General features: G+C 42.4%; 1 long non-coding RNA gene across 1 annotated transcript in view; it reads right to left on the bottom strand.

The window, feature by feature from the left end:
- Positions 1-2,005: 2,005 nt before the first annotated feature.
- The window catches only part of LOC310847392, a 50,674-nt gene continuing 42,065 nt past the window's right edge, over positions 2,006-10,614 (bottom strand). The window contains exons 2-3 of the long non-coding RNA XR_014565793.1: positions 3,261-3,428; positions 2,006-2,130 (exon numbers count right to left, since the gene is read on the bottom strand). This is a non-coding gene — a long non-coding RNA (uncharacterized lncRNA). The remainder of the gene's footprint in view (positions 2,131-3,260; positions 3,429-10,614) is intronic.

The raw sequence follows: 10,614 nt of genomic DNA, 5'->3' as shown, positions 1-10,614 counted from the left end.
GGGCACCAGATTTTGGTGCTACACTGGGCACCACTGAAATTTGAGATGCCAAGGTCTGCCACTGCTTGCATAAATGTGTGTGTCAGGCTCTCTCCCATTTTGGCACTGCCCTTCCTTCTGTCCTTACAAAGCCTCTGAGCAAACTGAGATCTGATTTTTAAAAAGCATGCTAAAAAGAAAAGGCTACATAACTTGATGCTCTTTAAATATATTCCATGATTATGATGTCTATTTTGCATCCCTGTCGAGATTGCATCCGGGATAGGTGCCCCCTAATTCCACCCTGCTAGTTGCAGTTCCGATCCATTCTAACACTGGAATGGGGGCAATCGAGAAAGAGGAACAGGTTGCGGCTTCCTAGAAATCTTTCCAGCGAGGAAACGGTGGCAGAGTGATGTGAAAAGTGTGAGATGAGGCAGCTGAAACCACTGCATTCCTTGTACTTCTCCCTCCTTCCCCCACGTACGTCAATACTTTCCTACCTTGGCTCCGAACATATTCACATTCTCCTGAACTAGCAGCTTAAATCACAAAGCAGTATGACCTTTCATCTCTATATTGCCACTTATTTTCTTATTTCTATCTCCTTACTTGACAGACAAATCAAACTGCTATGCACGCCAATGCTTTAATAGCATATTCTACCTTCTCCTCAGGAATAAGTTATACTGAAGATCTTCTAGCACAACGGTGGCCACTCAGAACACACATGCAAATCACCGTTTATATATTGGACTAATGTGTGTGGTCTCTTGTCGGTTGTCTCTCTCTAGTGGCTGGATTGGGTACCTATCTGGCAATAACAATGCCTATGGAAGTCTGTTAAGCACCTGAAGAAATCAACCCTTCCATTCATGAAGTCATGCGTAGTTTGCTGGAACATTCAGACTGGAAACATACTGGACAGGCAGTGGTCTGTCACTACTTGAAATCATGCTGATTGCAACTAAGCCAGTGGAATTATTGTTCTCTCGGAAACTCAAAGTGTGCTTCTGTTCCTCATGCGTTCCTGCTTTAAAATGTTTGTTTTGTCAAGACACAGATGATCAAGTTGGATTATGGTGCTTCCAAAAGCAATGCTTTAACATATGAACATAAGAAGGACCAGCTGGATCAAACCAAAGGCCCATCTGGTCTAGCATCCTGTTCTCATTGTGGCCAACCAAATGCCTATGGGAAGCCCACAAGGAAGACTTCAGTTCTATCATACGGATGCCAGTGCTGGGGCCTATGAAATAGAGCAGACATGAAACTCTACAAAGGATAGACACCTAAGGTGTATGGGGCAGGTTGTGAGGAGCATTAATATGAAGGTAGAGGTTGCAGGAAAACATGATCTGAAACTGGGTAGGTGGTATAGTAGGAAATCCGAGCCAAGTAATCTGGAAGCAGGAAACAGAAATAGGCACTGGGGCTCAAGATCAGAGACTGACTGTTGATCAAGCAAAGATCAAGGCTTGCACTAGAAGTACCGTATTTACTCAGAGGTAATGTGCGCTTTTTTGGCCAAATTATGTCATGAAAATTAGGATGGGCCTTAGATTTGATGGCACATTTACTTCACCAGCAAATACTTTTTTGGTTTCAAGGTGTTGAAAACCGAGGTGTGCATTAGATTTGATAGTGCATTACATTTGAGTAAATACAGTACACAGCAGGCCAGGATGTACCAAAGGGGTGAGCAGAGCCATGTTGCAACGTGAGAGAGCAGGGCTAAATCAGTTGATTTTCTACTCTGCATCTACAAAGGAAACCAGGACACAAATGAGGAAGTCACCATTCAAATCCTAGTTGATCCTGACAAACAAGCTAGATTCAGAATCAAAGCCAGATGTTCACCTAGTCAAGCACACTTTTTCTTTGCTTATATTTTATTTCAACTACAATGCACCATCTCTCTCTCTCAATGGCATAATCCCATCCACATGCCCAACCACTTGCAGCCGGGATCCTTGCTGATAACGTAGTTGGCCTCATAGTGCCTTAGAAGACAGAAAGGCAAGGCTACCAAGTCAATAGGCTTTTATTTGGACTCAGATTTCAACTCAGATTGGGGACGGACAGAGACTTGAAATGGAAAGCAGTTGCTGAAGACTCCCACAAGGCCACTCCAAACTTGAAATCAGTCACCTGTGAATGAAACACATATGTATTTCTGTTGATTGAGTGGTATATAAATCAAGTTAAATTAAATTAAATATGCAACCTTTGTATAAATCATAGCCATTTCCCCCTCTTTCATTTTTGTTCATGATGTATAGATTCTGCTTCAAGACTTGCAGGTTTGATATATTCGTTCCAACTTTTTTTCTATGTAGATAATGCAAATAAATGAATGGAAAAAGAGACAGATTTATTTGTTTGTTTGTTACATTTCTAAATCACTCTTCCTCCTAAGGGAGCTTAGGGCAATGTACAACAGGGTATAAAATACAAAATAATACCATAAATAAAGCATAACAATAACCGTTATAACTATAAAATAACTATACAACTCAGAACCCTCAAAATACACGCATAGTACAAAAAAGCATCTGCAGCTGTTTAGAAAAAAGATCACTTGTGTAATGCCATATGTGGCCATTACTGTCATGCAAACAAGCATGGATAAAGAGCAGGCCTTCTGAACCAAATCAGTGATTCCTCCTGCCCCTGACTCTGGCCATTGTCAGATGATGTGCTAATAGAACCTTCTAATGGGGAGCCTGTGGTTCTCCAGATGTTGCTCAACTAACTCCTATCAAGCCCAGCCAGCATGGCCAGTGGTCCAGGGATAATGGGAGTTGTAGCCCAATAGTTCAGTCGGTAGAGCATGAGACTGTTAATCTCAGGGTTGTGGGTTCAAGCCCCATGTTGGGGAAAACATTCCTGCATTGCAGGGGGTTGGACTAGAAGACCCTCATTGTCCCTTCCAACTCTACAATTCTATGAACATCTGGAGAGCCACAGGTTCCCTATCCATGCAAGAGAGGAGCCTATTCCATGCGATCCATTCCCACCTTCCAATAATGAATGGCATAGAATATAAATGTGAGGCATGAGAATGCCATCTTCACTAAAGATGCTGCAGCCCATGCACTCACTGGACCATTCTTCTCTTGTCCCATCACAGACGTATTGTTAAAAGAGAGTTTATCTAGGAAGCAGGAGCCTTAAAGTCAAGGCTTTAAGTTTTCCAACTTTGTCTCACTGTTCTCATTTTGGAGTAAGTGAGTTTTAAAAAAACAACAACCTAACTAACTAACTAACACCTTACTTGCATCAGTTGTTTGCGCTGAAGAAGAACGTTGTCAATAGCCAAAATTGCCATGGAACAATTTATTCACAAGTGTGCCTTTCACCCAATATCAAAAAGATACAAGGTTCTCCCTCTTGGTGGGATTCTTTATGTTGCAGCTCCTCACAGCGAAGAGATGTTCGCTCACTACCTATTATGTAAAAGAAGAAAGAGCAAATGAATCTTTCATGGAATCCCGCCTAGCACTTTACTGAAAAGAGCACAGTAATGTTGCGTTTATCCATCCATCTCTGAGCAAGCAAAAACTGATGGGAGGAATGGGGGGGGTTGATTAATATGAGATTTGAGGATCCTCTTGGCTCTCACCATTGGTTCTTTTTGAAAATTAAGGAATCAAGGCTGGAAGATCAAAGGAGATGATGTTCAGTCTTACACTAATTAACCTTCCCAGCAACAGAGGAAGCTAGATGAGGGGCGGGAGAGGACATGTCACCATAATACTTTGCACGGTGGGAAAGCCTACACTCAGCAATTAAAACAATTTTCAACTCTGCTGCTGATTACTCTGTCATGCTCAAAGCAGGGCAGATCATGGTCTGCCCAGGGCTTCATGCATATTATATATAAAGGGGGCCGGCTCCCACCTACTTAGGCAGTGAGAGAAGATCTGATTGCTCCCTGCCTTACATAGCAAGGGAGTTTTTAAACAGACCATATAGTTATGGAGGATGCATGATTGACAGGCGCTAACACTACCCAAATTCCTGAGATGCAATCAAGGGCTTGCTGATTTTGTAACTGCACACGTTTTAAGAAAATTGATTGATGTGTAATAACTTGTAATGCTTTGAATCCCTCCAGAAAAGAGTACCCGTGGTTGCTGAACATAAAATACAGTGATGCAAGGCATGATTGTTTACTTCTGTTCTGATTTCTAAGAGATAGTGCAACACCCACTTATTCAAGAAAACTTTTGAGTAATAAGAACCGCTGGCCTGTCTTTAGTTTGCCATTAACAACTAGGTGAGGCAGTAGACGGAAATAGTTTTTTACTGATATTTTTGTGTGATTTTTATTGTTACTTGTATTGAGGGGGGGATTCGTGTTAAGGTATGTCAGCTAGGGATGCTCAACAAATCTGCTGGGTCTGCATTTCAAAGTGAATTCACCTGATCTACACTCTCCTACACCTGGGAGGTTTTCTCTGGGCTGTTGCCAGCACATTTGGAACAGGAAGCTCCAAGCTCCCTGTCCAATGCATAGCCTAGTCATCCTGGTCAGCTGCTGAGATTAAGGTGAGGTTTGATTATGGTACTTTGAATTAAGTTGGTTGTTTTATTTTTTAAAAATCATATGATTAGACACGAGAACCCCACCTTCAAACCTTATTTTGTGGCTTTGAGTAGATCACGCTCTCACCTTCCTTTTATAGGGTTGTTGTGAGCAGATCAAGTGATAATATATTGCAACACACCTTGAATGCACAGCAAAGGAGGGGAAAGAAACCTAAATAAGATCAAGCAAACATCAGTATGGGTTTGAGACAAACTCAAGATGCTACTGGAAAGCATTTGCCTGTTCCAACTGAAAAACCTAGACCATCATCCTAACAAAATTTCAACCCCTGCTGCCCCCCCCCCATGCACACAAGCCTTGAAATGGGTCTGGGGTCTGGCAGCCTTGCATCCATCTCATGTGGGGAGGGATGTCAGGAGCTGGACAGGGCAAGGCTTAGAAGAGGTTGTTTGTGTTTCTTTTTTTGTAAGCCCAATGCCCACAACTCAGTTGGCATATTCAGAACAGATTTGGCATCCAGCCACCTGGATCACAATGCAGGAGCAGATGGTCATGTAAAGGCCTAAGAAGGAATTTATTTTGGGTTTGGCCTGCTAATTCCATTGACAAATGGAAGCAAAGTCGTGTGTGTGTGTGTGTGTGTGTGTGTGTGTGTGTGTGTGTGTTTTGCCTAGTCTGTACTGTGCTCTGCAGAGCTCCATGGAAAGGTGCATGCTTTGCATCCAGAAGCTTCCAGGCTCAGTCCCCAGCATCTCCAATCAGAGCTGGGAGAGACACCTGTCTGAAGTCCTGAAGGGCACCTGCCAGTCAGCACAGATAACACTGATCTGGAGGGACCCATGATCTGGCTCTGTATAAGGCAGCCCCCTAAATCTACTCTGGGGATTAGCTCTCAGTGCAAGGTACAGGGTCAAAATAACATTCACTTGTTGGTCACAACACAAGACAGTGCTGAAAATTTGAACCTGAGATGAGGAAATATTTTGGATGCTTTGGGAAGGAGCCATTCGTTGCTCCCATAGCTCAAGTGATACATCTTTGGGTGAACGTTCATATCATCTGCTCTGAACCCAATGGTGAATCTGATATTGACATCAGATTTGCAGATATCCATGCAAATCTGATATTGTCATCACCATTAAATTACCAGCTCGGCAGAGACTGGATTCTGATTATGCAAAGTGCTAATATGGTTGGCCTGATCAGTGTTTAACAACATCTGGAAATCCACAAGTTCCCCATTCCTGTTCTGCGGGCTTTAGTTCCCTTGAGTATGTCAGTCTGTATGTGGAGGATATGTGAACAGAGAAACTTTGGTATGTTCACATTTGATCTGTCTGCAAGATAGTAATGCACAGTCATGTTGTGTGCTTGATACATTTTGCCACTTCCGTGTGCCCACTTTCTCTGGCTCAACATATTTCATCTCATCCATTGGCCTTTTAGTTCATTAAGCAACAGCCACAACTCAGCTGGCAGACCTTTCAAATTGGGGAAGAGTTCTATATCCAGATTAAGATGATCTAAATTGCTAATTTCGATGGATATGAGTTGTGCTGCGAATGCTTAGTTCAGCTCGAGTGAGAAACAATCCCTGTCCTAAAGCCTTACAAATGAGACACCCAAGACAGGTCAAAGAAGCATATTCATTTCCCATCTTAAAGATGGAAAACCAATGAAATTAAGCGGCTTGCCCAAGGTCACGCATGGATCCAAATTTGAAACAAATTGAATAAGTTTCTTTGTGTCATCTTCTTGCTGAGCTTGGAATCGTTTGTGTTCTCTGATCTCCTTGGCTCAGAGCTCAAGGAGCCATGCTGTTACAGTAATAACATGAGGCCAATAAGGCTTATTAAGCCCTGGAGGGATTCTTTGCAATGCCCAAGCCACAGAGCTGCCTAATAAGCAGAGAATGTTGGCCATGCTAATGTCATTAGTGGTGCCATTTGTTTTAGGCTAAATGTTGTACAAAGCAAAATCCGTTTTAATCCCAATTTAGAACAGGCTTGCGGCTGTCACTGGGGGCATTTTTTCCCCAGCCTATTTTTAAAAATAATCTGTTAGGCATGCCGGTTGCCAAAATTCCACTAAGAGCTCTATTCCAGGGCCTTATGCTTTCAGAAAGGCTTCTGCACGGTGCACGGCACGTGCAAACAGAGAGAAGGGCTGCAATTCTTGCTAGACAAAGGAAGCATGAACAGCGAATTGTCGTTTGAGGAATGAACCACACAGAGGGCCAAATTCAGCCTAATAGCAAATTGACAGTGGGCATCAGATGTCAGCTAGCACTGTTTCCATATCAGCATTAGATTAGAATGCGGGTGATGGACCCTGTTCTTTTCTGTAACCCTTTCAGGGGAAGGGACTGTAGCTCAATGGTACAAAAACTTTGCAAACAGAGCGACTTCCGGAGGCGGCGCGAAACAGCAATGGCGGTCCTCTTTACGCTGTGAAGAGGGGCTCCGCGAAAAAGGGTCGTCCGCTGCGGCAAAGCGGAGACCCATCAAGAAAAACCGCAGGCAGAGTGAGCCTGCGGCCGTGGGACTCGGCGGGCGCCTGGAGCCCCCCCAGAAGCTGTGAAGGAGCCTCGTAAGAGGCTCCGGAAAGTGAAAGGGGGAGCGGCGCTGTGAGTTCATCGCTCTTTTCGTGGAAGCAAAGCCGCGCTGCTGCTGCTGATGAGCGCTGACCTTTCTTCTTGAAATTATCGGAATTGGAGCAACATACCCGTGAGTAAGGGTCCTAAATTTTTCAACTAAATTGAAGAAATTCGGCCGAAAGCGGGAGGCGAGTAACAGGAAGTCCGCCTTCCGACTCTGCTTATCAGATCAAAGCAAGGGCTCGGAAACGAGCTGAAGTATTTAAAAAGGGATCGTTAAAGTGGAAGAAAGGGTGTATTTTGAAGCTAAAAAGGAAAAGAACTGTGGTTGTATAGACTTTTATTCTTTAGAACTATCCTCCAATCTTTGGGCTAAACGGGGCTGAAAGAGATAACCCCGTCATCGGGCTGCCAGTGCATAGAAAAAGAACTGTCAAACTGCTGTCAAACTGAAGATATTGTTGCAGAGATCGAAATTGTTGCATAGACTGAGATACTAATATTGAACATTGTTACATGGACTTGTATTGATACTTTATGACTGGATTTTAAAAAACTAGAAGTCCTGGAAGCCTTCCTTTTGTGTTTGGGAATTACTAAACTCAATATGGGGAATTGAGGAACTTTAATGGCGGAAAATAGTTCCTTTCTTTTTCGAAGCTTTGGAATACTCCCCCTATAGGACTGTGGAAATATAGTTGCATGGGAACTGAGTTTTATTGAAATCTTTTGTGGTTTTTTTTATTTATATTTGGGACTTGTTTTTTTTCATGGGACAAAAGACCATTTGACCTTGAACAGAGGCAGGTGTGGAATGAGCGGCACAGGGAGAACAAGAGCAGCTAAAGCTAAAGATAAAGAAAAAGAGAAAAAATCTGGGCAACTTTTGCAAACAACTTTAACTCATCATCGCAGATCATCTGTCCCAACTGTGCTGACAGCACAGGAGGTGGAACTAGTGCAGCCTGCTGCAGAAGACATGGCAACTGGAGGATCTGAAACAGTTTTAAAGCAAATCTTGGAACAATTGGCAGTCTTAAACCAAAAAGTGGACAATCAAACATCAAAGATTGACCAAGCTACATCCTCTATTGGCAAATTAACTGAACAGGTTTCACAGCACACTCAGGCAATTGAGAAATTGCAAGGAGCTACGGCAGAAAACTTTAAATTAGCTGTGGAAGCCAACCAAAAAGCAGAACAGGCGAACTTAAAGGTGGAAGAAATTAAAGGAGAGGTGAGACCTTTGAGAAGGCAAGTAGGGGAACAACAAGCCTATCTGGCATTGGTTGAATTGAAGAGTAAAGATAGTAATCTCAGGATAAGGGCTATCCCGGAATTGGAACAAAATAATTTAGAGGGATTTTTGACACTTTTGTTCACCAAATTCTGGGGAATTGAGGAAGAAAAGGACTTTAAAATTGTGACAGCCTTTAGGCTGGGAAAATCAGTAAAGAAAGATAAGCCCAGAGACTGTTTGGTTGCTCTGAGATCAAGAGAAGAAAGGGATAAGATACTAGGCCTACATTTTAAGAAATCTTTGGAGGTAGAAGGTAAAAGGGCCGAAATTTACAGAGATATACCTAAATATCTCTTGGAACTTAGGACTACCTATACAGATTTGACCAAATTGCTGAGACACAACGGAATTCCCTACAGGTGGGAGTTTCCACAAGGACTCTCATTTACTTACAAAGGAAGGAAAATAAAGATTAAATCACCTGAAGACCAGCAGAAGTTCCTACACGACCACGAGGAGGACCTGCAAAAAGGAGCCGCAGCTTCTTGGCCTCCACCACTACCGGGACCATCTCCAAGAGATATACCACCAGGACCAGGACCAGCATTACCTCCCCCGGGATCGGGAGGAAGCTTAGATACCCCATTGTAGAACCCGTCAACTGATTCAGGATGTCTCTGCAGCTTCTTAGTTGGAATATAAATGGCGGAAATTCCCCGGAAAAAAGAAGGAAAGTCTTTCACATTTTGAAAAAGGAACAATTGGACGTTATCTGCCTACAGGAAACACATGTGACAAGGCTCCATAGAAAAGTGTTAATTAACAAAAGACTAGGCCAAGAATTTACTTCTTCGGACAAAGTCAAGAGAGGAGTGGTGATTTATGCAAAGGAGAGCCTGTCACCGAAATTTTTATTTAAAGATGAACATGGCCGAATTTTGGCGATTGAAATACAGACACAAGGAGAAAAAATTTTGATATTAGGAATATATGCTCCAAATGAGGGAAAGTCGGAATTTTTCAGGAAGCTGCATGAGACCATGCTGGATTATTTGGATTATAGCAACATCATTATGCTGGGTGATATGAATGGGGTTGTCTCTGTACATATGGATAAGTCACAAAGTGCTAACATATCGAAAGACGGCAGACTACCCAAAACTTTTTTTGAAATGACAGACAATATGGACTTAGTGGACATCTGGAGGGTTAAGAACCCTCTAGGGAAAGAAGGGACTTTCTTTTCTGAAGCTCATCTGACATGGACACGAATCGACCAAATCTGGACAACTAGAGGACTGGCACCTAAGACTAGAAAAGTGGAAATCTGCCCAAAAACCTGCTCCGACCATAGTGCTTTGAAAGTGGAATTGAGACTTAACACAACCGGTACCTTTAGATGGAAAATGAATGACACCTTATTAAGAGATCAGGAGATTGTGAAGAAGGCCCAAAAAACCTTAAAAGACTATTTTGAGATAAATTTGAATACCACCGTGGAAAAAAGAACAATCTGGGACGCAAGTAAGGCAGTTATGAGAGGGTTTCTAATACAACAAAACACAATTAAGAAAAGGCTCTGGAATGAAAAGAAGGAGAAGATATTGGAGAAAATAAGAGAAGGAGAGAAAAAATTAAGATCTAGGCCTAAGTCGAAGGACGTGTTAAGAGAAGTGAAATTTTTCCAGGCGCAATATTCAAAACTGATAAATCAAGAGGTGGAATGGAAAATTAAACAAATGAAACAAAGATCCTTCGAATCGGCGAATAAGTGTGGGAAACTGCTAGCTTGGCAGTTGAAAAAGAGACAAAAGCTTAATACGGTTATAAATCTAGAGATCGAAGGGAGAATGGTTCAGAAACCCGAGGAAATCAGAAAGTGCTTCCAGAGGTATTTCAAAGAACTTTATACACAAGGGCCGCAAAAAGCCTCAGAGGTGGATCAATTTCTAAAAACTAATGGATTACAAAAAATACCCCTGGAAATGAGAACAAACCTGAACTGTAATATTACACAGCAAGAAATTGAAAGTGCCATTCAAAATCTTCAACTTGGCAAATCCCCAGGCCCGGACGGCTTAACCTCCAAATATTATAAAGTTTTAAAGGACTATTTGATACAACCTTTGATGGAGGTTTGCAACCAGATAATGGAGGGAGGGAGGGCACCGGAAACGTGGAAAGAAGCTTTCATCACATTGGTACCTAAATCAGAGACTGAAAAGACCCAACTTAAGAACTACC

The sequence above is a fragment of the Podarcis gaigeae genome (assembly GCF_964106915.1).
Source record: "Podarcis gaigeae genome assembly, chromosome: 6".
NCBI classification, from domain to species: Eukaryota; Metazoa; Chordata; class Lepidosauria; order Squamata; family Lacertidae; genus Podarcis; species Podarcis gaigeae.
Note: the sequence above shows the minus strand (reverse complement) of the source record. Positions and strands in the feature narration are given on the sequence as shown.